The sequence below is a fragment of the Drosophila erecta genome, unplaced genomic scaffold (assembly GCF_003286155.1).
Source record: "Drosophila erecta strain 14021-0224.00,06,07 unplaced genomic scaffold, DereRS2 tig00000092-arrow-pilon, whole genome shotgun sequence".
NCBI classification, from domain to species: Eukaryota; Metazoa; Arthropoda; class Insecta; order Diptera; family Drosophilidae; genus Drosophila; species Drosophila erecta.
In genome coordinates this window covers 19,020,060-19,048,014 of record NW_020825207.1, presented here as the reverse complement: position 1 = coordinate 19,048,014, position 27,955 = coordinate 19,020,060, and the positions used below count along the sequence as shown (strand labels likewise).

Below are 27,955 nucleotides of genomic sequence, written 5' to 3'. Positions count from 1 at the left end.
ACTGCAGTGGCAAACAACAAGCTACAGATGACAGGCGAGGCAAAAAGGAAATGTTTCTTAAAAGCAGGCTCTAATTGCATTTCCATTTGCACTGGCAAAACATAAATTTGGCCCGGAGACAAGAGCTGCCGAGTGGAAGGGCCTTCTCAATGTCCTTTGTGGATTTATCAGCACAAAAAGCGATGTTCTGCATTTGATATTCGTGGTGGCTTACTTACCCGAAATGGAGAATTTGAAGTACACAGATTCATTTGACCGCAGTGTTTAAACGGCTCTGCAAATAGATGAATAGACGACCGTAATGAAAATCAGTTTCCACATTCAAACGCATTCAGCAACAAAAGCTGGCTTAACTGCAGCTGATTTATTTGTTTGATTTACAATTTAGCATTTGTTTGCCTGCCCGTTTTTTGTGAGCTCAGTCGTATAATAACCGAATAAACAAGCAAATAAATGTGCGACTCGCCGCATTTGTAGTTCAATTACGGCGGAAACGAATCCGAAAGTTAACAGCAAACATCCCCAAATCCCCCGCCTCATTTCGAACAATGCGGATTCAAAGCAAAATCCATTTGGCCGGGTACTCTGAACTTCTGCCGCTTTGTATAAATATTAATGAAGTAGGCCATAGAAGTGCGAGTCGACTCGAGTTCAGTTTGTTGTTGAACGGGCGCATTTGTAGCAAGAAATCCTGGCCCAGTTACAAGTTTCCCATCCATTGTTGCCCCATCGCAGCCCGGATTTCCCCCTCCTCCGCCAGAGCTCTCGAGGTCCTGGGTATTTGCATAGGATTCCCATAATGGCCCTGAGAGAAGCTCACTGGTTAAGTCACGCATCGGCGCCTCAATTGCCGATGGCGGCCACTCGGTGGCTAATTAGCAAATGTTTTGCCTATTAAATGGGCCATGAAATGGACGACCTCTGTACGCCAGCTATGTGCATTTCATTTGAGCCAGCTGCTGCGGTACACGGCAAGAAAGATGATCATCATCGCAAGATGATCATAATAGTGGTTGCTACAGTTTACTTGCAAGAAATCATTTTCTCGCTGTGCAGAGGCTCAAGTCGAAATCATGATTGAGGAACAGACGGAGTGGTGCAGCTTCCTGCTCCGCATTTTGCTCTCAAGCTGAGACAAAAGGCTTGATTAGAGTCACGAGAGTCTGGAGTGTTGCGCCACGCCCACTTGCCCAGCGCCCCTGCGTTGGAGTCCATTAAAATCCACTCAAGTGCACTTAAACGCTTCCGAGTGCTCCGGCTGACAGTTTTGCGTTGGCACTAATGACAGTTAAGATTTGAGTCCTGCATGCGAATCACTTTGCGTTGTCTCTGCCTCTTTCTACTCCAAAATGAAAGCCTCTCATTTAAAAAATAACGTATACCCACACTGGATTCTAAGTAGACTGCAGTGTTGAACAGGGGTATGAAATCAGTCGCGTGAAAGGATGAGTAATTGACTCCACCCACAAAAACTCGCCCGCGGGGAAGCAACTTGTCTGTAATCAAGGAAACTGCAAGTTTTCGCCTTAACTGTTATCGCTTGTGATTCATTTTTGTAGCGCTTTTGAATGGTCCATAAAATGTGGACGGGTGCAGAGTGCAGAGTGCAACCAGTTGCATGTCCTTTCCCTTCCGCCTCCTAGCCCGATTTGCCACCCATCCCATTTTCCAACATTGTGCGCTGGAATGCGCGGCCATAAAGGACACCAAAGTTCGGGCTCCAAGGTGTGGCGACCTGGTCGATCCACTAAGTCGCTTCGCTTTAATTAAATTGGCAAAGTTTTGCGCTGCGAAAAGTTTGCAGTTTATTTTCGGGCCCGGCCAGAAGACAACGGCCTTGCAAGTGGGCTTTAAATGTAAATGCCATTGGTTGGCCTCCTTTTCGCTTAGTACCTTTGGTGTGTTTTCCATTTCGTTCTTTTGCCAGGACATTCGTTTTTATGGCAGCCGTGCGGATGTGTGGCTCTGTGTCTGTGTGTGTGTCGATTTCATTGTATGGCGGCCCGTTGTAAGTCTCAGCTAACGAGGCCATCAACAGGATGCTGCACAGGCTGAAAAAGGATCAAAAGCGGCGCAAAAGCCGCTTGCAGTGGTAGGTGATTAGAGTGGGAGCCAGTCAGCGACACGTTGCGAAAATTGCCTTAACTGTAATTGCCAGGACCTGCCTGCCTGCCAGCCTGCCTGTCAGACTGGCCTCCTTTGAGCAGCCGCCCCCTTAAATTAGGCTTAAATGCTTGAGCCAGCAGCCTATCCAATCGTTCACTGTCTTTTGCTTCGGATCCCTGCATCCGATTGGCTTTCCAGTCGAAAATCTGCTCAAACGAGAGCTGAGCTGAAGCAGGGATTAACTGACTTGGAGCTGGTCTCAAAAACTTGGTTATAAATTTGCTGCGGAGTAGATTAGATCCAAAGTGGCGCCTTTTGCCTGTTTCAGTTGGGAAAGAGCAGCAATTTGGGAGTAATTTAAAAATATTAAAACACTAAGACAAAGAAGGCCTATCGGTAACATTGATACATTTTTTCAACCGGAATGCGGCTGGAAATTTGCAGAAATTTAATTTAAGCTGCTAGCAAAATACCCCATTTAATTGTGAAAAACTTTTTTTTAATTTTATTAAGCCTTGCGCTCGGTCCGCTCCGTTTGCCAAACAAGAGCGATAAATTTCCAGCTTATGCCAGTGCGCCATAAAAACAATTTAATGGCATACTCTCTCATTTTTTGCCTCAGCAGCGCGGGAACAAAAAATAATGCAATTAAACAAATAAATTTCCCAATAAACCTATTTGAGGCGGGCGAAAGGCAAGGGGGCGCGGGTATAAAAATGGTAGTTTACCTCAATTAACACACCAGCTGGGCGGCGCAATCGGTGGAGGAGCTGGTGCGGGTTTAATTGCAGGCAATGGCCAATGGCCAATGGCCAGTCAGTCAGACAAACCCGTAGTCCAGCATCCGGAGCCGACCACGCCCCGTTCTGGATTTTATCGCCAGCCGTAACGACACTCCAAGTGCTCGCCCGGCGAAGCCATTAAAAACTGGAGGAGCAGCCGCCTTGGACTGCCCTCCAGTCGTGTCCACATTTTTTGCTCCCTTTCGGGCACGTAATGACCGAAAACAAATCGACGAGGAGCAGCATCGGTGGCAGGAAATGTCTGGTTCTGGAGCCATTTAATGCCCATGTAAATGTGAGCTAACAAACCTACCTGGTCGCCATTAAAGTTCACTTTATGCTGGCCATTCTGCAGTGGAAGGCACTGAAAAGGATAGGTATCCTTGGCTGCAACTGTTTCTAATTGTGTGCTATGTGTGTGCATAAAAATGCTAATTTTATGTCTGCACACACAGCCGAAACAAGTTTCCATCTTGTAAATATTTTCATTATGGTCCGACGAGCGGCAACAGCTGTCCTTCCAGGACATAAAATGCCGTTTATGAACGTGCCCGGAATGGCCGAGATGCTTCCACTATCCGCAGGGCTCAAAAGCCAAGCTGGGGCGCATCCTAAATAATCGGAACGCCTTCTCGGTGGCTGGCTGGCCACTAAGTGCGGTAATAACTTGCGAAAGATAGAACCCCTATAATTGCCCGACTTTCAAAAGCTTGTTACGATATTCGGACTTTTAAAAGGTTCTTGCAGCTAATCTGTAGCCGCCTTGTAATAAATTTTAAATTTTATATTTGTGAATAAAATATAATATTATTCCGGCTACAGAATTTTAAAAATATAATTTTATATCGCACATTATTCAGACTTGTATCTACGATTTAAGAGGGAACTTCTGGGCCTAGAAGTGAAATTTCGCCGCTTTCTTTTTGCCTCTACTGCCGCGTTTGTGTTACCAGTTTCCAGCCGCTTTTGAGCGGAATTTTCCAGTGCTCCCTCTTTGTTTTGCTGCAGCTCTCTCTCCCCTGCTTTCCTTTGTTTTTGTCGCCCGACGGTCCTTGTTTTTGCAGCTTCCGTTTCCGCCGCGTGTGTTTTGAGTGTGTGTATCTGTGTGTTTTGCTGCCGAGTTTCGACTTCCTGCTGGCGCCTTGTGGGAAAACTCGCCCAGCTGCCTGCAGAGCCTCTGGCTTTATATACACTCTAAAAGAATGCTGGCTGGTTCGTGGGCTAAGAGGGAAGTCGGCGATTTCACCAGCTGCCACTTAAGATATAGTTATTTGTTATTGATTAAGTATATATATGACTTACTTTGAAGGCGTGCAAGAACCGCTTAAAGCAAGTGTGTCATGATTTCTTTGAATGCATGGCTGCCGGCTCCCCAAGCTGCCCCCATATTTCGCCGTTTTCGTTTGCTTTATGAAATTGTAAAATATTACACAAATAAAAGAAAATTGCGCGGCCTGGGGGAAAATGAGGCTACTTAGGATATCGGGGGACTGTGGGACTCCCAACGAAGCCAGATACCAAGTTTAATTTCTCCCCGACCGCGTATTAAAGCCAAAAGCTTTGACGGCGCTCCTGCCCAAGAACTTTTCCCTATTCCCCATTTTATTGCATTTTTTGGGGCTTGTTCGCAGCGCCGGAAAGTCGGCAAAGGACTTGATGATGCCGCGCTGACGTGGCGCATTCGGGGATCCTGGGAGTGGGCTGATGCTGGTGTAAACTCATCGCATTTGTGCAGCTGTTTGGCTGGCAAGTTGTATTTTTGTATTTTCTGGCTTGTGGGGCTTTTTGTAGTCTGCTGACGACATTTTGTCATGTTGTTTTTGCAGCTGCCCGCTTTTTGCCCGCTCCTGCCGTCTAATATCAACACTTTTGTGCTACGTAATTACTTTGAAATTAGTTTGCGTCGCAAACTTTGCACATTATGCGCATCCTTATGCCCACAGAGCTCCCCTGCCCCAAAAATAAGTGTATACTTGTATGTTTGTATGTACTCGTGGCCCGAAGCATTAAAGTTGCCATTAGCGCGCTTTCCTCCACTTTGGCCACTATTTTGCCGTTTATTTGTTTGCTGTTCTGACGCTGTTAGTGCATCTTGTTTGTTATTTCATTAAATGAAATGTTTGGGCGTTTTCGGCGCTGCGAGCGCACGCTTTTTTCGCCCAAATAAAAATAAATAGCACATAATTGCTTATTAAATAAGCAGCCAGCCATCATAGATGCAATTATCCGCATAATTATGTGCGGTTTAGACCGCATAAACGACTGCAAAACGTCAATTGGTGATTTAAAATGTTGATTATGGGCGGAAATCGGGCAAGTTGGTAAGCGAGCTATTAAACATTGGGCACTTTGTTTCACAATACTCGTATAAGGAGCACCACACCCCTTGAAAGACAATCAATTTCAGTTCGTGGAGTCAAAAAGGAAAGCTTGGCGTCTCTATTGCGCTCGATTTTACTGCTGCACAAGGACTTTAAGGACATAAACATCCTCATTCCCCGATTCCGATCATTACGTGGCAGACAATGCGTTTTGCTGTTTAGCTTTTCATTCCGTGAAATAAGAAACTGCAACGCAAGAACAACAAAGTCGGCACAGCAGCTGCATTCAGAGAAAACAAATAAATAAACAACTGGCGAAATGAGCACGCCGCGTGGAAGGACGCGGATGCGGCTGCGGATGCGGCTGCGGATGTGGCTGCGGATGTGGCTGCGGATGTAATGGAGCGAACTCGCTGTGCAGTGCGGCTAATGGCAAAAATAATATTTAACCAGAAGTGGGGCGTGGGGAGCATGGATTTACTGCCTGATGCATGTGCGAGGTGGGCGTGGTGGGCGTGGTGGGCGTGGTGGGCGTGGTGGGCGTGGTGGGCGTGGTCGTGAATATTACTATCTCCTCCGCCCTTTCAATTACAAGCGCAAACATTATGTGCAGCGCTACGTTGCGTATGCGCAACATTAAATGCAGTCGTTGCAGAAACGCTGAAATGATGTTGCATCGCATCTGCAAGCCGCGCAATTAAAATCATGCAATTTTAATACGCAACGCCAACACGCGCATAAGTAAACAGCACAAAAGCAGCACGACTGCCACCGGCTAAGCAAACATTTTAAAATATTTAAATGCCAAGGCGCACTGGTCACTGCATCCCAGGAATACCCCACCTTCGGGTAGTCCCACTTGTGCCCATGGTTCATCTTAGATCAGCATGGAATCCCTAAATATCCCTAAATAAGCCCAAACTCCAGGCTCAAATGTTTGGTGAGAATCATCTTTGAATGAGGCACACTTATTGATGGGAGGAGAGTAGTAAACTCATAGAACAGTGCTAAGCAAATAAGCAGTAGCTGCTCCAAAATCCTGCTTAGCTTCCTTGGTTGCCTTCTGGCTGGTTTGCTTTATGTCGCCATCACACTTCTTACCTGCAGATGGAGCCATGTATATGCGGGAATATAGTATACCCTGCGACCTTTTCGAGTACCCTGCACATAAAGGTAAAAACTGTTGACGTGTCGTGGATGTCGGGCTCCCTTTCGTGGTGTTGGTGTCGCTGTTGGTGTTGGTGTTGGCCGGGTTAAGTGCCCGCCCTGTATTTTTACGCTTGATTGTGTTTTATGGCCAGACGACGCCCAGGAGGAGCAGGAGCGGGAGCAGGAGCGGGAGCAGGGGGCGCACATTACTCGTCGCTGTCCCCGGCAGCCACAGGACCATAAATACTGTGGCTTGTTCTCGCATGTCCGTGTCGGCACGCCCATAAGCCCCACTGCCGCCTCTTCATCCGTGCCCTTTGCCCTCTGCCCTCCGCCCTCCGCCCTCCGCCCTCCGCTCGTGCGCTCCGCCAAAAGGAGGCAGCTGCAGCGGCAGCCTGCTGCTCCTGCATTTTTTACGATGCAACCCAGGTTGCACAAATAATGCACAAGCCAATGAAGCATGCCACCGGCACGTTTGCAAATGCGTCCCGCAGTCGGACAACCCGCCCCTTTTCACCAGCGGTTTTCACTCCGTGCGATTTTCATTTCTTTATTATTATTTCCTGCTTTTTGTTTGCCGCGCACTAATGAAAAACTTTGCATCCGGCAAGTGCAAACAATAATTACGGCCAAAAGGGGCAGGATCGAAGAAGACGGCGCCGGATGCGCCTCCTTTGAGGCAGGGCGCAGAAATAATTGAAAAATTCTTGGCAACTCCATTTCTTGGCCCAGTGCTCAAAGACAATATTTGGCAATCGAAATGAGGGCAAACAAAGTGAGATCCTTGGTCTCGTCCATTTACTAGTTTATGTGCAACGTTCAATCTGACTCCATCAATCATTTCAACTGGGAGTTCTCAGAATTGATTATGCACCCCGTTAAAGTTTAATTAATTTGGCTGACCCTGGCTAGAAACCGAAAACCATTTATTATTTTAATTAAGTCAACAACTCAACTGCTGCCGCTGCTGCTGGCCAGGTGGAAAATCGCAGAAACAAATGAGCCAACTGTCAGTCGCCGGCCTGCAAGGCGGAAAGGCGGTAGTTTTCCGGGTTTTCCGGGCTTTCCGGGGGGAGGGGCGGCGGCGGCGGCGGCGGCCGTACAGCAGCAACATGTTGCTGACAGTTGTTCGATTCGCATCAGAAAAGTTGGCTCCGCTGTTGTGGCCTTTGTGCCATCTTTTGCATTAATTAATAACGAGCTCCATTTGTTGATTGAAGTGCGCAATCAGTGGGGCTCACTGCCTCGGGCAAATGCTGTCAGCGGCCCTCATTTGATTAATTAATTTTATTGTGTGAAACTCATAAGCAACGAAAAGGATTTCTCTGCTGCCAGGACATCACTTGCGTTCCACGTCAATGTTTATTCTGCCGGCAAGGAAAAGTTTGAGCTGAGTCCTTGCTTATGCATAACGAATTTCCGTGTAACAAGGTTACCCAGAGTCTACCTAATGCGAGATGAAATGCTCCACAATTCCTCCACAGGATTCCTTTTTTGCCTGCACTTAACACGCCGCGTGTTTATTATGTATGGAGCGTAGTCAACGAGAGGCACTCACGCACATTTGGAAGGACGAGCAAGCTGCTGAATAGGTAATACTCGGCTGCGGCCCATTTAAGTTAGATTAGCCGGGAATAATATTAATCAATCACGCCCCGGGATTTGGGAGGCACGCGTCCGCATCCTGCGGCAGCCATTTTGTTGCTCCATTTGCCTGGCACCATCGGCAGTTGGCCCCATCCCGGCCGGGCGTGTATACGTGCACATACATCCCGCCGACTGATGCTGATGAGCTCCATCATGTTGTGCTGGCGCTGGGCTGACAGCTGCTGCCCCTTGGAATACGTGTCCTGGCTTAGTCCTTCGCTTGCCTGTTGTCAACTTTTGGGGCGCAAGAAAAATGGCCAAAGTTGAAGCGCACAAAAAGCTGGTTATCTGGCCAGGACCTGTGTGTCCTGTCAGTCTGCTCTCCGCTCGCTCTGTTATAACATCATTTATTTAGCTGCGCAGACGACAGACAGCAGCTACTCTCGTTTTATTTGAATTTATGCTGATAATGTGCAGAAACACAATGAAAAAATGAAGGAGCAAGCAAGAACAATGGCTTTTTCGGCGCTGGAGCCGGAGCAGCTGCAACTAGGTGTGCTAGGCTCCTGGTCCTGGATCCCCAGGGATGTGATTAATCTGCCCAGCGCCACGCACTTTATCAGGGGCTACATGCAAACGTGCAAGAAGCGTATTAAATATTTACAACCCACTGCCAGTTCTTATGTGCTGCAATTCCGGGTGATGAAAAACGGAGCACGGAATATGAAATATTTTATGGCAAAGTCAATTCGTTTATTGATACACGTTTAAGGAGCTTTTGCTAGGGCATCTACATCCCCCAAGGACTACTGACACTGTGGCAATTGGCAGCTTGTTGCATATGGAAGATGCTCCCCATCTATCATCATAAATTTCCGTTGACGCACCCCATTGGCAGATGTTCCTGTCCATGCTCGTGCTCCCTTCATGTTTGCTTTCCGTGCCGAATTTCCCGCCGACTTGCCATCATTTTTTACCTCCCGCCAAAGGTGGGATCCAGCGATCCAGCTTAATGTCCACTAAAAAGCGAATTGTGATCGATCACATCAACTATGTCCGCCGAAAGTGCAAGGTCGACACACTTTTCCCCGCCCTTTGGGCGGCGATGAGATTTGCGTTGCGCATTTATGTACGATTTTATATTTATGAGTTGGCTGTTAAAAGTCGCTGGTGGTGACTGGTGTTTTTGTGCCTTCAATGCCATTTTACGGCGACCCCAACAGCATATGCATAAGCGGAGGAAGCGGGCTGGGCAAACATAATTCAAACTTTATGCCGGCTTAAAGAGCATAAAAGCGGAAAACGGCTGGCCTACTCATTATCAATGCACATAAACTCAGAGCGGGCACTATCGCCTTAAATAATACATTTTCCCAGCCGCGGGCGAAAAGGACTCGGCGGCAGCATCTTGGCCAAGTAAAAGTTGAAGCGCACTTGATGACTTGCCAGCAGGGCGTACACCACTGCGGATACGCGACGTGTCCCAATAAGCCACTTAAAAGTTTATAATTAGCAGCAGCGCGGCAGCGCAAAAAGTGGAGTAAATTAAAAATTGTAGCGATAAGTAACGAAGCAATCTAAAAATAGCTGAGGCTATTTTTCTGTGCATCAATTTAAAATTCTGCATTCTAAATGCTAAATTCTAAATTCGAATTGCTTAGCAATTAGCCGCTTCCCACTTTAATGGAAATCGTGTACAAAAGTGTGTTGCAAAAGCTTTTAGGGGATACACTTAGCACAAACTCCTGTACCTGGAGAGCAATCTAAGGACAAGCAATTGCCTTTCCCTTATGGCTTCCTTAATAATTATGCGGCTCATCAAAATGCGCTTCATGTAGTCCCGGCTTTTCCTCCGGAATATTATTTTTAATCAATTAAGTTTTGTCAGGCGCACCCAAAACTAAAACATAAATGATGAGCCCGGCACGTGACATGTCTGCTAAATGCTTGGGCTTTTCCCAGTTCCCAGTTCCCTGTTCGCTTTCCCATTTTCCCCGCCCACTTTCCCCCTTCTCCCGCACCAACACCAACCCAGAGGCACCCACACCAGCATAAACACACAATGGCCTCGTTATCTCTGCCCATTTGGTCGCCCCATATTTACTTGCGTCCATGCAGTTAATAATTATGTCAGAGCCTGTAGCTCCGGCTTGTTTGTGTGGACTCACGCCTCCTTGTTATGAAATGCCCCTATTATATGCTCTGCTGCTTCTAGTAATGCGCCCGTTGCTGTCAAGTGCTGGCCCGGCACAAAGGCGGAGCAGCGGGAGTGGGGATGTGCCTGCTCCTTTTCGATCCCTTAAGATGTGCAAACAAAAGCGCAGCGGCATTTAACTTCTGTGTGCCGCCGTGTGTGTGTGACAGCTGTTGTCCTGTTGTCTGGCAAGCGGATGTGCGAGCATTGTGTTGGCACATCCGGTTACATTATGAAACTAACACACACACACGCACGCACACACACGGGAAGGCTCGAGAGGAGCGCACTGGGCACATAAACTTAAATGGTTCGCCTTTTTTGATGCTGCAGCTGCGCCCGATGATGAAACCCGAGCAGAGGCACTAAAAAGGACCTCGTCCTGATACGTGTTTTCAACAGCTGGAACGAGCTGGGCTTTAAGGGAATGCAGCTTGAAATTGTACCTTTTCCAGTTGAGAATGCAGCCTGATTACTATTGTATTAAGCTGTGCGCCCCCAGTTAACCAAACCCATTCTGCGCCAAGTCCCTACTCAACTTAAAGCAACTGCTGCGAAGTGTAACTACGGAGCTCACACACTGCGGCCATATTTCAGGGCTACTACAGGACGTGGCCAACAGGATGCTTTTATCCAATGCCAGTTGAAGACAACCCTCGCTGGATGCTTATATGGCCTGGCAGGGACAACGATGAAGCCTCCTCGCTTCCTAGTTGTCCTCTGGGGTTCCTCGGCGCTGGTCTAAGCAGATAATTACATAAAAATGAATAATAATCCCCAAGGAGGGCAGCAACGTCTCAAGAGCAGGGCTTATTGACTAAATGTGTTAATGATTTTGCAAATTGAATTGGGGCAGGAAGCCGGGATGCCAGGCAGCCAGGAAGCCAGGAAGCCAGGAAGCAGTCACCTGCAACAGGATGTCAATTTAAATAGCCGGAAGCCAGTGCCGGACTCCAAGGGACGTGTGATTTGTGTACGTGGAGCGGAAGTGGCCGCCCGATAAAGTCCAGGAAGTACCCCAAAAGGAGTTGCCCACGCGGCAGAGGGAAGTGGATATCCTTAACTATCCTTGGATATTATTGTCCAATCTTCTCAGGGTATCCATATTATACTCAATTAAAAGGCCTCCGAAGAACTGTTTTTCAAGTGCAGGCTGACCAGACGTCCAGTGCAGCGGAGAAAGAAAAGGAAAAGCCGGAGGAAAAGGGAAATCGCTCGATGGAGAGACAGGGAAAAGTTATTAGTTTGGCGGGACGCTAAGACAAATGGCGCTTATAAATAAGCCAGTGGGAACTGCGGATGAACCTCTGCAGTCGTGGCCCCAAAGCAAATAGAAATTTAATAATGCGATAGGAACAATGGGCGAACTATCAGGCAGATTTTCCTCAGGCCACCGCGCTCCCTCGCCTCGACTTCCACCAATCCATCTCAAATAGCTGAAGCGTGATTATGAGCAGCCTAAGCGCATTAGGGCCGGGTGATTGGACCTTATTTTCTTCTCCAATCTCTCCGAGCGATAAAGCAAATGAAAATAGCGCTTTCCGCTTACTTTCGCAACGGGTGTGGCCAGTACAGCAGTACATACATACCATATGTACGTGATGTATGGCCGGCACATATGGCCAAGTGTCCCGCCTGACAGATGCCGCCATGGATGGAGCACTCTGCCGACAATCTGCAGTCTCAGCACATTTGCGCCACGAATTGAGTTATCGCAACGAGGAGGGGCTCATGATAGCCAGGAATTGTGGAATTTGTTGAATGACGTAACTGGGGAGTTATGGGAAACTCTAGTAATTTATGGCAGATCATTTTGCACACTGGCCCACCTAAATGATACTTTGTAAATATATTCTCTCGACCACGTGGCTGCTGGGTATAATAAGCGTAGTTCCAGAGCATCCGAAATACCTGCTCCTTATCGCCATGTATTCTAACAACCCCAGCCTAATCTAGCAAATTGAAAACTAAGAGTCGGCTGGCGCAACAGATGCGTTCCCCGCATCAAATCCCGCTTAGCTGCAGCTTAGTTGCTGTCATGCCCAGGTAAACACATCCGCAGCCACTGGGCAAGCAACCTGTCCTGCAGCAGGAGTAACATCCCCATGTCCCCAGCCATCCGTATCTCAGCCCTGCGCCCGATTTCCGATTCCCGTTCTTTGCTGTCCGCCGCAGATGCGACTCTCCTTGCGATGCCTTTCCTTGCCTCATTTTCAATTGATGTATCTGCCGACGTTGTATTTTTAATGCGAGGAAATGATGCGGGGCGGAGTGGGAGTGGGAGTGGGTGTGGCAGTGGGAGGGGCCGGGTAACTGGCTCCGTTGGGTCTTTAAGCCATGTGCAATCATCGATGTGTCTGCTGCCTGGATCCTCCCGCTGCCATCGATGCAGCATCTGCCTTCGCCGTGGCAGTTGCCATTGCCTCGCTGCTCCTGGCTGCTCCTCGATCTCCGATGGCAGAATGTGAGCATTTCCGCAAAGTTGGTGAGCTCGGCAAGGACGGGTGAGGAGGAGGATGGGCTGGTAAGGGATATAGCTGTTGCTGCACAGTGGTACAAGCTATTGTTTTAAAGGGGATTTGATTTTATAAATAACCAAGCCGATCGTTAGGGTATTTTCTTGGGAAGCCCAACGAATTTGAGTGCTTCAATCAAGCAAACAAAAAGATACATTTATCTTGTATCTGGCCAGCAGTCTAATGACTGCTATTCTAGCTACTGCAGCGCCCAGATACTTTTGCTGTTTCCCACATATAAATCTAAAACCTCCTAAACAGAAGCACCAGTGTGCGAGGTATTTCCGTGTCTGATGCGGAATCGCGAGTGCAGCAGACGGCGGAGGAGTGCGACGTGGAAGGACTCACACGACTTTGTCATTATAAATTGAAAGACATTTCTAGTCGCGTTCTCCGCGCAAAAGGACCTTCCACAGGACGCCGGGCGGGGCAGGGAGAGGTGGATGCCCCGGGGTTGGTCGCACAGCATAGTAGTAGTCCTGGTGGCCCCGGCCGATGCGTCGCGATGCCTTCACCTAACTGCATCCGGCTGACAGTTCAGCTGGATTCAGCTTCAGGCTCGCTCTCCTCCAGCTTCCACCCAGCTCCCCCAACCGATTCTGGTATCCCTAGTCCTGCTTCCTGTTCCCAACTCGGCAACATGTGTCGCTTGAAGGAAATTGAATTTTTATTAAAGGAAAACATTTTTATTGCAGATTATTTTCGTTTTGTGCGCCAGCTGATTGAAATTTCAACTTCCGGCAGGGACGAGGGACTTCAATTGAATTAGGAAACTTTTGCAGAAGTAATACTAGGTATGCTGGTAATTAAATTTTACAAAATAGCCGTGCAAATAAAAGTGCATCTAGCTTTTGGTGTAGTTTTTTGGGACTACGGTTATTTAGTGTGCAACTTTGCAGCAACTTGCCAACTTGTATTCATAGCAAGATACATATTTACACCAGTTACTCGGAGGGTAAAAGGGTATTCTGCTTAAATATATTCATGTAACTGGTGTTCCTGATCACAATCACTGGAAGAGTCAATCTGGCCAGGATTGTCCGTCAGTAGGAACGTCGCATATAAAAGAGAAAGTGAAAGTAACTTCTACGGCGCCAAGATTCGCTGGCTCCCACATGTTTCAAGATTTCGTAGGATAATTGTAATGGACCTTGGCAAAGTTTTGGATACCATTAAAGGGATATCCGCTGGGTGCGAATTTGTTCAGCCAAGTAGCGGATATCTGGTAGTCGAGACATTGCAAACAGCGTTATCCCTTGCTTGACTTCAGATTGCTGCAGAGAACAGAAAAAGCATGGGAAGACTAGAATTTTTTCGATTTTCCACTTGCTCGATTCGGTTTTTCCTTTTTGCCTCTGCAAACTCAAGCTCGACTTGTGTGCAATTTGGATTCAGAGCCACAAATTCACTTTGGCAGACAGTCTGGGTCCCGTTCCCCGTTCCCTGTTCCCCGCCCTTAACGTTCTATTCTCCGCCAGAAGAACCACAACCCATACCCATACCCATACCCACACCCTTCCCGCTCCTCGGATTTCGTGGCTTTAAAATTATAGTCGGTTAGATGCGCAGGGATGCGCTGAATGGCGATGGCGCATAATATTGCAATGCCATCTTTTCAGTGCCGGCACAAAAGTCTGTAGGTTAAATGTCGTCGTTGTCGTTGTCGTTGTCGTTGTCATCGTCTATTGCCACAATGGAAGTATTGAGTCATAAAATTTATAAAAGCATTTGCAATAAGCAAGCAGCCAAAAGAATTCGGCTGGGCGAGTACTCACCAGTTTATCGATTTTCGGGGCTAGGTTTTGGCCGCTCTCTATCTCTTTCCTCATCAATGCCGTCATCTCTTTCTGATCTGGCCGGCTTAGCTGGGTCTTGGCCTGCAATGATGGAAATTTGGTTCAATTTGGTTGTTTTCAGTTGAGCGTATGTGCTGATATGGCCATTGGGATATTCAATTTGCCCTAAGTTTCGTTAAATTTGATAAGACTTCTATTTTACAAACCAACCCCTGCCTTTGTAACAGTCCTATTAAAAGTGAGCCTGGGAAAGTAATTAATACTCACTCCCATTACTCCTTTAAAATGTCCCTATATAACGAATTATGCTCAAAATTTACTTGTAAGCTTACATTTCTTCCACAAAACTTTACTCCCCAACGCAGGACCGTAATTAAATTGTCCAAAAAATTAGCATATAAGCTGCAACCCATTTATTCAAATTAGACTCATTAGGGCGGCTTAGAGTCATACAAAAAAGGCATATTATAAGTGCGCTTAAGTTGACCAAGAAATTTGCAATTCAAAATTTTTAGGTAGACTAAGGGAGAAAACTATAAAAGGAGCGAGCCCGGGGAAAACTTTGCACTTTTGTTTGCCGTCACGTGCACTCAATAAACTTTGAACAAATTTGCATTTGCAGCGGCAACAACAAGGAGCTGCTCTGGACGGTGACATGCCCACAACCTACGCCCCTAACACCTACACCTCGCGTATCCCGGCATATCCTGGCGTATCCTGGCGTGTCCTGCACTCCACACACGATTTTACAATGCGTTTTTTGCTGGAGATCAACAAAAAGCGTCGCATTGAATTTCAAAAGAAGGAAAGCGGAAACAAACTTGAGCACACAACGTCCATTTCCTGTTTCTGTTTGTCCTTGCTGCCGTGTCCTTGTTGTTGTCCTTGCCCATTCGCACATCGATTCGGCTTGATTCAGCTCGATTTGCACCGGCTTTTGGCACAGATTGTGTTGAGTTTTGTTTGGCCTCGTTGGACTCCTGTTACCACAGGTCCCTGCAACCGAAATGCAACTTTTTTTGCCACCTTTCAGCGTCGAGGGTGATGAGAAACCGTAACAAAAAAACCCTAGGTTCTCGCAACGTACCTCGCATTTTCTTTGCAATTTTTGCAATCAACTCGAACAGGTAATGAAATGCAAATCGATCCATACACGCATTAAGTCGGATGCATTGGCACTTTCCCAAGAAATGAGAGAACAGCAATTCCTGGGGAAAATAGAAACTATTTGCGCTCGGAAATAGCAATTCTACACTGCAGTACCGAACTTATTTTCAGATCGGAAAATACATTTAACAGGTGCCACATTGTAAAGAAGCCTCAAATGGATTAATTTGGGAACGTTATATATATGTTTAAGTAATATCGCTCTAAAGTTATTAGAGACTTGAAGTGTGACTTCAGTTTCTCGCCGTGTACGATCTGTATATATAGTTGAGTGGGAAACAAATTGCCGCCCATCTTATTAACATGAGGGCAACGAAGGGTAAGCAACGAAATGTGCAGGTAACTCAGCCAAGCGAACCACAGAGCTCTGTCCGCTCCCGAAGGCATCAAGGCGGTGGGAGTGGCGGAGGAGCATCATCAACAATGGGCGGATCCGATGGGGGAAATGGGGGCGGCTGTGGTGCACAATTTTGCAGCTGCAAACGAAAGCGGGAAAATTACTTTTCTTCTTTTCAGCAATTTTGTTGCTTCTTGCAATTTATGCAGAAGTCAAATGTTGATTTGTGGCCCAGGACGGGGAGCTGTGGAGCTGAGGAGCCAGGACTCGGAGTCCAGGCTCCGGAACACCTGGACAGGGCAGAGACCACATAATGCAGAGCCACTACCATATTGATTTAGTGAGGTCCACCGCCACATCCCATTTGCTTGCCTCAGTTGAACTTTGCTACCCTCTTGCCTTCTTCCTTCTTCCCTCTGCCTTCTGCCATTTGCTATTTTCCATTTCCATGCTGCCCAAACCCACTGAGTGTGGGTTATTTTAAAAATTTCCTCCCACGGCTGGAGAGCAGAAAAGCACTTGGCTATTTGCATAACAATTGGCTGGCAGCCGGCAAACGAGCAAACAACTTTAGTTTGATTTGCCGAGTGCCATTGATCTGAATCATCATTATTATGCTCATCTCGAGCTCCAAGTGATTCTGGCTTGTCTGCCCGAAGGAGGCGCTCCTCAATTAGTTCGTCTCCGATGTACGGCATGGCAAGTCGATCCCCCTTCCCCCTTATTAAATTGGCGGCCCCTCGCCCTGAGCTCAATAAATTGTCGGTAAGCCGAGTGCCCATTTCCCAGCATTTTCCCAACCTTTTCCGGGCTCTGCGCTCGCCCGTCTCAAGTTGATTGAAAAGTTACATTTGCTACCTTCTGAAGGGTTTACATTTAATGGCCAGCAGCCTTCCACTTTCCATTTGACATTTTTCCTGCAACCAAATGGGTTTTGTGCCGGGTCGGTCTGGAGTCCAATATGTAATGGAATTCTGCGATGCTAACTACAGCATGATGTCGTTTGCATCCCATAAATTATGCAATGTTTTCCTGCACACCGACTTCTTCTACTCGGTTTCGGCTTATTTAGTTTATGACATACCTTAAATGGCCTATAAATTAACTCAATCACATAGTGCTATTTTTATTTACCCGTTGAAACTTGAAGTGCACAACCAAAACAGTTTGGAAAGCTGCTTAAAGTAAAAGCTGCTATATAATGTGGCCGATACCCAAAACAAAGTTCATTACTCGTATGTCAGGCTGTCAATTAAAGGCTTTTGATGAGGGTTGAATAAACGAATTCCTATTTCCGGAATCTGAGAAAGATTTCAACTAATTGAAACAGTTTTGAGCCGCCCCCGGCAGATGTCATTCGAACGAAGATAAAAGCGGCACAGATATACACTCTCGAAAGCAATTGCCAAAAGCGCTTTAAGACCATATTTTCCCAGACGGGAGGAGGCACTTGGGTCGAGAGGCTATCGGATAGCCGGAGTTCAGAGTTTGCTGAGGTCGGCTCCAGCCGAGGGGCCAAAGGAGTGCTCCGTGCTGCCAAAATCTCTGTGTGCATTGGCAATCAGTGTTAAATAAACGAGCAGGCCAAGTGCCACAGACAGGACGCAGGACACAGGACACGGGACACGGGACACAGGACACGGCAGCCAACGGATAGCTGACGACATGCAAAATGCATCGGGACTTCAAGAGTCTGGAAGAGATGATAAAACTTGCAGGAGGCTGCTCCGAGGAGCAGCTGATTGATTCCTGTCCGAATGCTCCCTGAAATAACCAGTTCCTCTAATGCAATTTGGACAGCCTGATTAATATGCACGCATTAATGGGCTTCACTACTCTAATTAGTTTGAATTAGTTTGGCTATACTTCCTGTGTCTTATCACTGCCCACTCTGTTCTGGTCGTTCCTTCGTCAGGAAAGGAAACTCCAGTCCTAAGCCATAAGTCGACACATTCATTATACAATTATGGTAATGTTCCACCGCAATCATTTATCTAAAATTAAATTTACGTAGGCGCTCTCACAAAGCTCCTTTCAGACTCAAAACAAAAGGCGCTACTCAGGTATTTAACTCAACGTAATTCTCATATCTTTTTATTTGAAAAATAGCTTTGAAAAGTAGGAACATATGAAAAAAATATTTCAACTTCCATTTAAGTTTTCTAACTCAACATAATTCTCATATCTTTCTATTTGAAAAATAGCTTTGAAATAAATATTTCAACTTCAAATTAGTTATTCTAACTCAACATAATTCTCATATCTTTTTATTTGAAAAATAGCTTTGAATTAAATATTTAAACTTCAAATTAGTTATTCTAAATCAACGTAATTCTCATATTATTTGATTTGAAAAATAGCTTTGAAAAAGTATGAAATAAATGAAATAAATATTTCAACTTCCAATTTGTTATTCTAACTCAACATAATTCTTCTATCTTTTTATGTGAAAAGTAGCTTTGAAAAGTAGGAACATATGAAACAAATATTTCAACTTCAAACTAGTTATTATAACTCAACGTAATTCTCATATCTTTTTATTTGAAAAATAGCTTTGAAATAAATATTTCAACTTCAAATTAGTTATTCTAACTCAACGTAATTCTCATATCTTTTTATTTGAAAAATAGTTTTGAAAAGTAGGAACATATGAAAAAAATATTTCAACTTCCATTTAAGTTTTCTAACTCAACATAATTCTCATATCTTTTTTATTTGAAAAATAGCTTTGAAATAAATATTTAAAATTCAAATAAGTTATTCTAACAACATAATTCGCATAATATTTTTTTTGAAAAATAGCTTTGAAAAAGTAGGAACATACGAAATAAATATTTCAACTTCAAATTAGTTATTCTAACTTAACACATTTCTCATATCTTTTTATTTGAAAAATAGCTTTGAAATAAATATTTCAACTTCAAATTAGTTATTCTAACTCAACATAATTCTCATATCTTTTTATTTGAAAAATAGCTTTGAATTAAATATTTAAACTTCAAATTAGTTATTCTAACTCAACGTAATTGTCATATCTTTTTATTTGAAAAATAGCTTTGAAAAAGTAGAAACATGAAATAAATTTTTCAACTTCCAATTAGTTATTCTAACTCAACATAATTTTCATATCAAATAGCTTTGAATTAAATATTTAAACTTCAAATTAGTTATTCTAACTTAACAAATTTCTCATATCTTTTTATTTGAAAAGTAGCTTTGAAAAGTAGGAACATATGAAACAAATATTTAAACTTCAAATTACTTATTCTAACTCAACAAATTTCTCATATCTTTTTATTTGAAAAATAGCTTTGGAAATTAGGATATTTATATTAAAATATTATTTATATTTAAACTTCAAATTAGTTCAGTTTACTGAATGGTAATTTCCTGTGTGCATGCCTGGCTCTAAACGACTTTGTTTGGCCAAAAATTTCATGGGATTAAATAAGCGGCATAATTAATGTGGAGTATTGGCTTATAGCCATATGCAAATGTCGAACTAATCAGCTTTTCGGAGAGAGCTCAGCCTGAGCATTTACGTTAAATTAATTGCCTCCCAAAACTTTAGAAAGTTTGCGGCAAGTTTTGCGACTCTAATCAAACTTGCCGCATTAGACAAATGCAGCTGCAACATGCTGTGTCTGCATGAACTTATGAACTGCAATCCAACCACTCAAGTAGATGATATGGCACTCGAGGCACACTCGAGGAAAAAGCGAGTGAAACTCAATCAATGGCGGGTGGAAATAAGGGAAATTTCTCATGCCTGTCGACACCTAGAACATAGAAAATTATGTGTCGAAGAGCACACAAGTATACATACATATATGAGCGAAAAAATGTGGAAAAAAGTGGCAGCGACATTGACAGGATGATGCCGTGCGTCTAAGGCCAAAGGCGGAAAAGCAGTGGAAGATGGGGCATGAGTTGATTTATTACAGGAAGCACGGAGGAAGTGGGAGGAGCGGCGGATAAGCCAGGTCCTGGCAAATGCAATTGACAGGCATTAGGGGCAGATAAAGCGCTAGACAGGACGAAGAGAGTTCATCAAGTTGAGTGGCTGCATTGCAGTTTTAATGAAATTTTTGCCACGCGGCAGCGACGCAAATCAGCCAAAAGGTGAACTCAAAATTTACATAATAAGCGTGGGCCAAAGAGATTGCATGTCGTGGAAAATTCATAGTTATATATATGAATATATATGTGCAAATATATAAAGGTGAGCTGGAAACTCCATTAATATTGTGCGCTAAAGTTTTCTTCAATGGGATGAAATGCGCTGGCTTTCCATCCAGCATTTCCATTTTATTTCAGCTGCTGTTTTCCGTTTTCCACTGACATTTTGAAAAGTACAAAGCATGACACTAAGCTGCATTGGATAACATCATCGCAGCGAAAATATGCAGTCAGGGAATTATTCTCGGCTTGAAATAACAAGGAAAACTTGACGGCTAAAAATAAATATGTACTCTTTCAAGTGCTGGAACAAAATAACAACATGTATCTACAAAACCGTAACGTGAAGTACAACCGTAACGTGAGCAAATCACTTTTCCAGCCCACTTCAAGTGAAAGCATTTAATAATCGAAAGGTCCTTGATTGAATTGCATAGCTAATAACAGGCGGCGAAAAGTGAGCGCTTTCGACGCCATTGCAGCAGCCGTCCTTCACTCTATCTAATTACAAAAGTTGAACGCGATTCCGGCTGACAAATGGCCGAGTTGGCTTTTCAATATGTTGCGAGCGCATAAACCAGGGGGCGGCACATCCATTGTCCTGCCGGCGACAGCGTGTGGTCCACATACACATGCCACATGGGGAACGGAGCTGATGATGCTCATGGGTTGGACCCGTTTTTGTGGCACGTGGAGTCTGCTGCTCGATGGTTGGCCTAAAGTTTTAAATTAATGGCGCAAAGTTTGTAATTAAATTACGGAATAGTCGCTCGCACACACACACACCGCCCTACACCGTGCGAAACCAACACATACTCGTAGGTATTAAGTATGCCTGCGCATAAAAATAAGCTGCATTGAATTGGGTTTCGGCTTGCTTTTTACTCCTCTGCTGTCTATGTTTTTTATACATGCCATGTGCACCCTGCACTGCCTGCACTGCCTGGTGCAAGTGTGTGTTGCAAGGATATTATGCCACGGCAGTCGCAGCTGCAGGAACAATATATTAAGCCGTTAAGTGAGCCAACGCCGAGCGCTCTGCTCCGGCACAGATTGCGGCACAAATTGTCCGGGCACAACACTGCGTATACGTAACACAGCTCTGCAGCTTGTCGCCGCAGCGGAGATAGTGGTGCACTGCAACCAATACCGTGTTTTAACTACTTTAAAATTAAAGCTGAGGAATATGCTTATTTCTCAGTGTTTTAAAGTGTTAAAATGCAGTCTTATTTTGAAATAGATGCTAGACACTACTGCTTCCCTAGATTGCCTCTTACATCTCTTACATTATTTCATCTTGAACATTTCGTCACCAATTGGGCGTTTTCTTGAGTGCAGAGCACGTTGACAACGGTGACACAATTACAATGCATTAAAGTTGTGATGAAGCCAGCCATGGTGATGATGATCATCGCGTCCTGCGAAATGGGAATGGGAATCGGAATCGGAATGGGCAAGGGAATGGGCATGGGAATGGGGCTGAGGATGGCCATGGATCTGCAACAATTATGAATCTCTCGCGCTGTGTCGCGTGTGTTGAATGCCTGACTGACAGCTGAAGGATGGCAAGGACACAGGACACGGGACACGGGACACAGGACATGCAGGCAGTCGAGCAGGAAAATCCCGCTGACAGTCGGAGCGAGTGCGATGGAGACATCACGTTGTCCCCGCTGGCATTTCACATATTCACATATACAAAATAAGAATCATTCTGGCTGAATGCTGATACGCGGAAAAATATACCCGATGTCGTCGCAGAAACTATTTATGATTTACTATTTATTTTCAAGCGGCTTACTGGTCGTTTCAGTAGGGCATTAAACATGAATTTGACTAATCATCTTACATCCAAATCGATTTTGCTTTGTCTTATCTAGAATTTCTGCAAGGAAGCTTTAGTTTTTAAGGTACAGAAAGCAGGGAATTACGAAACTAAATTACGCCTCCAAAGGCAAAAATTAAGGCAGCACCAGCAGGAAATAATAAATGGCACGAGCAAGTTTGATTAATGGCAACTACTTTCGCCATGATATTACACTTTGCCTAACCAAAAAGATGGCAAAATAAGAGGAGATCCGCAAGCCGTGGCGCATCATTCGAAAAGCCATTTGTAAATAACATAACCGAGGGCATTAAAAGCTAATCCCATTTGAGCCAAAGGCAGCAACGGCAGCTGAACACGCTTACATAGGAATAAATACGGTTGCGGTTGCGGATGTGAAGGTCGATGAAATGCGGTGAAATCCGTGGCACAAATCCACGTCACCGGTTGCTGCTTATCCCGCTTCCTTGACATTTTCCAGCGCTGCATATTTATGTGATTTATGCCAAATTTCTGGACCTTCGAACCCGATTTGGCCCGGTTTTTGGGCTTACGTGTTCTGGCCAGGGGCGACATTTGGCTAAGGCTTCGCAAGAAAGGAAAACAAAGGCGGCGGCGGAAAAGAGAAATGCGGAAAATTAGGTCTGCTTTTCTGCCACCTTCGGATCCCTCGGAACCTTCGGAACCTTCGGAAAATACCTGGAGCTGGTTGCCCATGTACCTGGATACATATTTATGTAGGCTTTGTGGGGCGCCTACTCGATTATTGGCCCTGATGCCCTGTTATACATTCGAAGGGCCAGACACATTTTTACCCTCCTCACTTTCCTTTTTGGGCGTGTTCAGTGCAAAGTCCTGCTTTGAAGGGGACCTACATTATGTGTTGCCTTTTAAATGTTTATGCCAATATTTACATTTCCGAGGCTCGGCCCAATGATAAAATATTCGACTTTAACACGAATACAAATGGCAAGAAACACGTCTCAGCTGGAAAAGCGGGCAATCGTGATAAGCACGCACTTCATCGATGGCGCTAATGGTGGCTTATTTATTTTCCTTCCTGGCCCAGAAAAGGGCCCAAAAGGGGCCTAACATTTTAATTGAAAATGTTCGGGACGCCTGCTTCAAGTTCTGTAGCTTTTTTTGAATGCAGCACAGATTTCTAAGGATTGATTGACTTATTGCACTTACACTGTTTAGCTGAGTTGTGGCTGATTTGAATGCTGCTCACCCATGCCTTGCAAGCCATTCGTATCAATTAGGCCACTAATTAGCCCTAATTAACTTGCCAGCTGTCAATTAGGCCGGGCCCAAACAATTGCCACATCCCACCGCAATGCAAGTCTCCTAAGATGCCTCAAGCGATGCGGCACTCGGCAAACGGACTTTTTGCATTGCGGAAAATCGGCTTAGATGCGCTCAGCAACCTTAAGATGTTTTCCCATCCGCGGCGCTCTTTTTCCATTAATTAATTTACTGGCTTTGCGCAATCTCCTCCGGCTGCATAAATATTTGACTTGCCGGCAGCAGCAGCAGCTCCAGATTTATTTCCCTCGAATTGAAATGAATGGCTGTCAGTCAGTCAGCCAGCTGGTCGGTTCGCCTGTCTGCATACTAAGTACAATTAGAGCGGGTTTCATCAGCATCCTTGCCGTTCGGCATGGCGTAAAAATAAGCTGTCTTTGCATTAAGGAATAAGAACAACAAAGTCGCGGTCCGCCGGGAAATGCGGCACTAAGCTTTTCCGCTTTCCCCGCCGTCTTGGAGCAAGTTTTGAGTAATGAAACCGCTCCGCGAAAGTTTCCGCACTGTAAATCTGTTGGATTAATTATTACAACTCGCAATTGTTTACAGCGAATCTGCAGCGCTTTGACTTTTTGCTTCTGCTTTGATGTCCTTTTCCCGCCTTCCCCCTGTTTTCCTTCTACCCGGCTGCTTTTCCAGGGATGTCCTTATCTAAACGACATGTGTATACGCATTTTGCAGCCCCATTTGGCAGGACTTTGGGACTCAACGAGGCTCAGAAATCGACTGCCAAAGATGGCGAGCAATTGGTTCGCAGCTGGGTCGTCAGCTAAAAACCCAAATAAACTGCAGTGTCAGTGTGGCACAAGTTGCGAGCTGGGGAAGTTTTTTAATTAAAATCTAATGTGGCAAGAGTGTGGCGATGGGAGATACGAGGACACCCTCAAATGCTCGCCCGCACACCAACTAAATTACGCCTAATTGCGAGTGTTTAATTATGCACTAGTTTAATTTTATGGTCTTGTGGCTGGGGCCCGGAAATATATGAAGACATTCGGGCAGTCCATGTGCTCCACAGGATGTGCACTCTGCCGACGAGTCCTTCCCCTAATCTGCGTGTGTTTGCTGATAATTCCAGCTTGGCTTACGCAAGCGTAGCCAAAGTAGCAAATAATTGCTTGCTCGTCTAGTTGGTCGGGTTGATGGACTGGTGGGCACACAGAAAGAAATACATGTCAGCGCTCGGCCCCTTTAATTAAATATGAGGAGCTCTTTAGTCTCGAGCAATATATTAGCAATCCTGGGCATTCCTGGCAATGCGCAGGGATCTGGTTGCTCCGAGTGTACTTCTAATACCACGCAAATGGTTTTCGGGGCATAAAAGAAATTTACTTGTGCTTGGGGCGCTGGAGAAAGAGGAGCCTGCTGTATGTAAGTACTTGGAAATTCCTGCGCCTCAGCACAAAAGGAAAATTGCTAAAAGTTTATTTTCCCTCCTTTCTGGCTGTTTTGTTGTCGGTCTGCCCAAAGGGGTGTGGCAATTTGCGGTTGCAAACTTATAATGTGTGCAAATTGGTCTATGAAAAAATCATGTGTGAAAATTCCAGAGGCGAAGACGGGCGGGAAAAGAAAACTTGGAAATGCTATTGCCTACTTTTACGGGTTGCTCGAGTGTCCATATCCCCCGGCATCGTAACGACCTTTTGCGGCTTTCCGTCTGCCGGCATTCAGACTTCAATTAGCCCCGGAAAATAGATGGCCCAAACAAAGGGACGCAGTGAAAGAAAGCAGAGCTGGCCAAAGAAAACCTTTTGCCATCGACACCTTCTGCAAATTGAACGCTCATTATTCAGACAAAGGGAGACTACGGCGATTGAAGGACGGCCTGGAAACAATTTAAAATTAATTGGTTTCAATGTCTGTCCTGAATGTGGTTGTTGATCATGGTAGATGAAAAGCCGGCCTACAAATTGGCCAGCTCATCTTTGCCTTCCTTCTGTGTGGTTTTTCGGAAAATGAAATCATTTGAAAGTGTTTGCGCCCCAACTGCGAACTCTGGAGCCCATGCAAACAATAAAGCAGAAAAGGGTTCAACTTTCCTCTGCAATAAACTCCCTTTTTTCACCAGTTTGCCTAACCATCAAAAGGTTGAGATGCCTGTAAAAATGCGGGGTGGGCGTGGAAAGGCGGCCTAATTAAATGAAAATTCATGGCGTATGCTCCGATGAAACTTTTCCATGTTGTTTTCCAACTGCCTCTCGCTACTCTGAAAAGTATCCCGAAATTACGGCCAACAATACTTTGAATATTTTTGCAACAAGGCGACACGGTGGGTGTGTCTGTGTCTGTGTGTGTGTGTGAGTGTGTGGGTTTGTAACGCACAGCGCACAACCTTGTTTTGTTAATAAGATACAATGTTGTTCAAGCGTGTCTGATAGTCTTACGAAAAATACTCTTTGGTATGCGGTTTGGCTTACATAACATTGTGGAGATCAATTTGACCCTATTCTGTTACTAAATATCTCACATTTAGCTACTTTCTGTGTGATATTGGTAATATATACTTCACTTTCCAGATATTTCACTTTTCCTATGAAAATTAGAAAGCAGCCCGCTACATTTTGCATTGGGACATGTAAAATTCCGAGCTCATTTAAGCAGGACGATTACTCGATGTGTTATCCTTACAAACCCAATTAATTTAAGAAGCTTCAGAGGGCATCGCAAGTTCGGTGTCCCGTCAGGTTTTTTGCCCGTTGTTTTTATGCTTCTTGAAAGGCGTTTTGTTGCCTGGCAGCCAACGCAGACTGAGCTGCGTGTGTGGTTTGGCAATTATTTGAGTAGTACTACAAGATACACACACCCGCTCGCGCCGAGCAGAAAAACACACAGGCACGCAGATGTACATAATTACTTTGTATACATTTGCATGGCAACTGGCGAGGCGCAAGAGGGGGTCGGGGGAGGAGGGGTCCTGGCAGGAACAATCAGTGCACAACATTGTAATGCGAATACGTATACGCAGTGTGGGCCGCTGCGAGGGAGGCTCAGTTTAGAGCCCTGCTCAGTGCCGCTTTCCGTGTAATATGCTGCCATGTTATGTCGTAAATGTCGCTTTTTATTATTTTACATGCATTCTTGTGTTCGCCAGGACTTCTCGCCCAGCTTCCTGGCTGCCTTTGTTTTATTTACATTTCAACACGCGCTGGCAGGATGTCGTTCCTCTCTGTCACAGACAGACTTGGCGGATGTCAGTCGGGGCCAGAAGCGGAGCACATCTAATTCTCTGTGTAATGACAGCCAGTCTGGAATGTCTGGCAGCCGGGCCAGAAATATTTAATGCCGTTGATTTTTCTAATTAAATGTCTGCCAACGAGTTGGCAACTGATTAAAGGTGCTTGTATACTCGCCACGGTTCCCTGCACACATTTGGGCCACCAGGCGTATGCGTAATGCATTGTAATTTTTCCTGAAACTCTCAGGCGGTTCCTTGGCTTTTATTGCCCACTCTAAGCTGATTTATTTGCGCTCTAATGAAATTTGTTTCGTGTGCAACGGGCCCGAAAGAAAAGACCGGAAAAGCTCACGCTTCAGTTCGTTTTTTGAGAGTTTTCCTAGCCAATGCCAATGCCGCACCCTGTGCCTTAAAATGTTCTACGCACTTGAAAAAGTGTTTGCAAACATGTTGTACTCAAAAGTTGCCGAGAGAAATAAATGCGAGTATCTATAAGTTAAGTAAGGTTAAAATTAAGTTAAGTAATGTTAAGTAAGTTTAAATTGGAACGATAAAGGCGTTGTATCTAAGTGCTTAAGGCATTTCTTGTGTAGATCTTGGAATCAGTTACGGTAACCAGAGGATTGTCAATGGGAAAGTTAGCACTAGAACTTCCTTGTTTCTGATTTTCCACGCATGACCAATATCAATTTACTAAATCGAAAACTAACTGGCCAGTTTCAGCCGCAGGAGCTAAATAAAATTTGCATGTCATTAAACAAAGCTCAGGCATGAAATCAAAAACAAAAAAGCAACCGAACTTCATTGAAATGGCAACCGAAGTGCAAACGTAATTAATTAAAATCCAATTGCCAGCCTGCCATGACCACAGCTATAAAATCCATCAGGATCAACAAATTCACAGCTAATAAAAGGCTATTTGCCGATTTGCGATTTACGATTTCCATTTGTTGATTAGTTAAAAATAACGTGAGCGAAAACTTACCGCAATATTGTGTTTAGTTTTGGGCCCAGTTCGGTGGGTGTGAAGGCTGGTTTTGCGGAAGTTATGGCTCTGTCTGTGGCGTTTTAATTAAATTGATAGCGAGTGTGTGTGGGGAACGTGCCGCAAATTAAACACGCGACTCACTGAGACGAGACTTTTTAATTGACACACATCCACAGCCACAGCCACGGCACTCGAGTGGGAGAGGAGGTGATGGGCTAAGGATCGGTTCAGTCACCTTACAGTCTGCCAGCTTTACTCGGCCGAACACTACGCGACATGACGTTAGGCCGTGGGACGGAGACTGAACGCGACGCGTCTACTTCTGTTGCCGTGGTGTGAGTGTTGCAGGTTGCAGATGCAGCAGCCGCAGCAGCAGCAGCGGCGGCCGCAGTAGTAGTTGGAGGAGGCGCAGTCCAAACGTCCAAACGGAGCTCAGTAGACCAGGCCACCTACAACACGCAACGACGACTGAACGAGCGATGGCCCAAGGACCAACAGCACAGCCCCAAAAGCACTGGAGTCCTTCGC

General features: G+C 45.3%; 1 long non-coding RNA gene across 1 annotated transcript; it reads right to left on the bottom strand.

Moving 5' to 3' along the window:
- Positions 1–198: 198 nt before the first annotated feature.
- LOC113564281 lies at positions 199–27,955 on the bottom strand. Its single transcript, XR_003407871.1, has 3 exons — positions 27,425–27,955; positions 14,431–14,532; positions 199–274 (listed from the first exon to the last, which is right to left on the bottom strand). It is a non-coding gene; the product is annotated as an uncharacterized LOC113564281 (long non-coding RNA).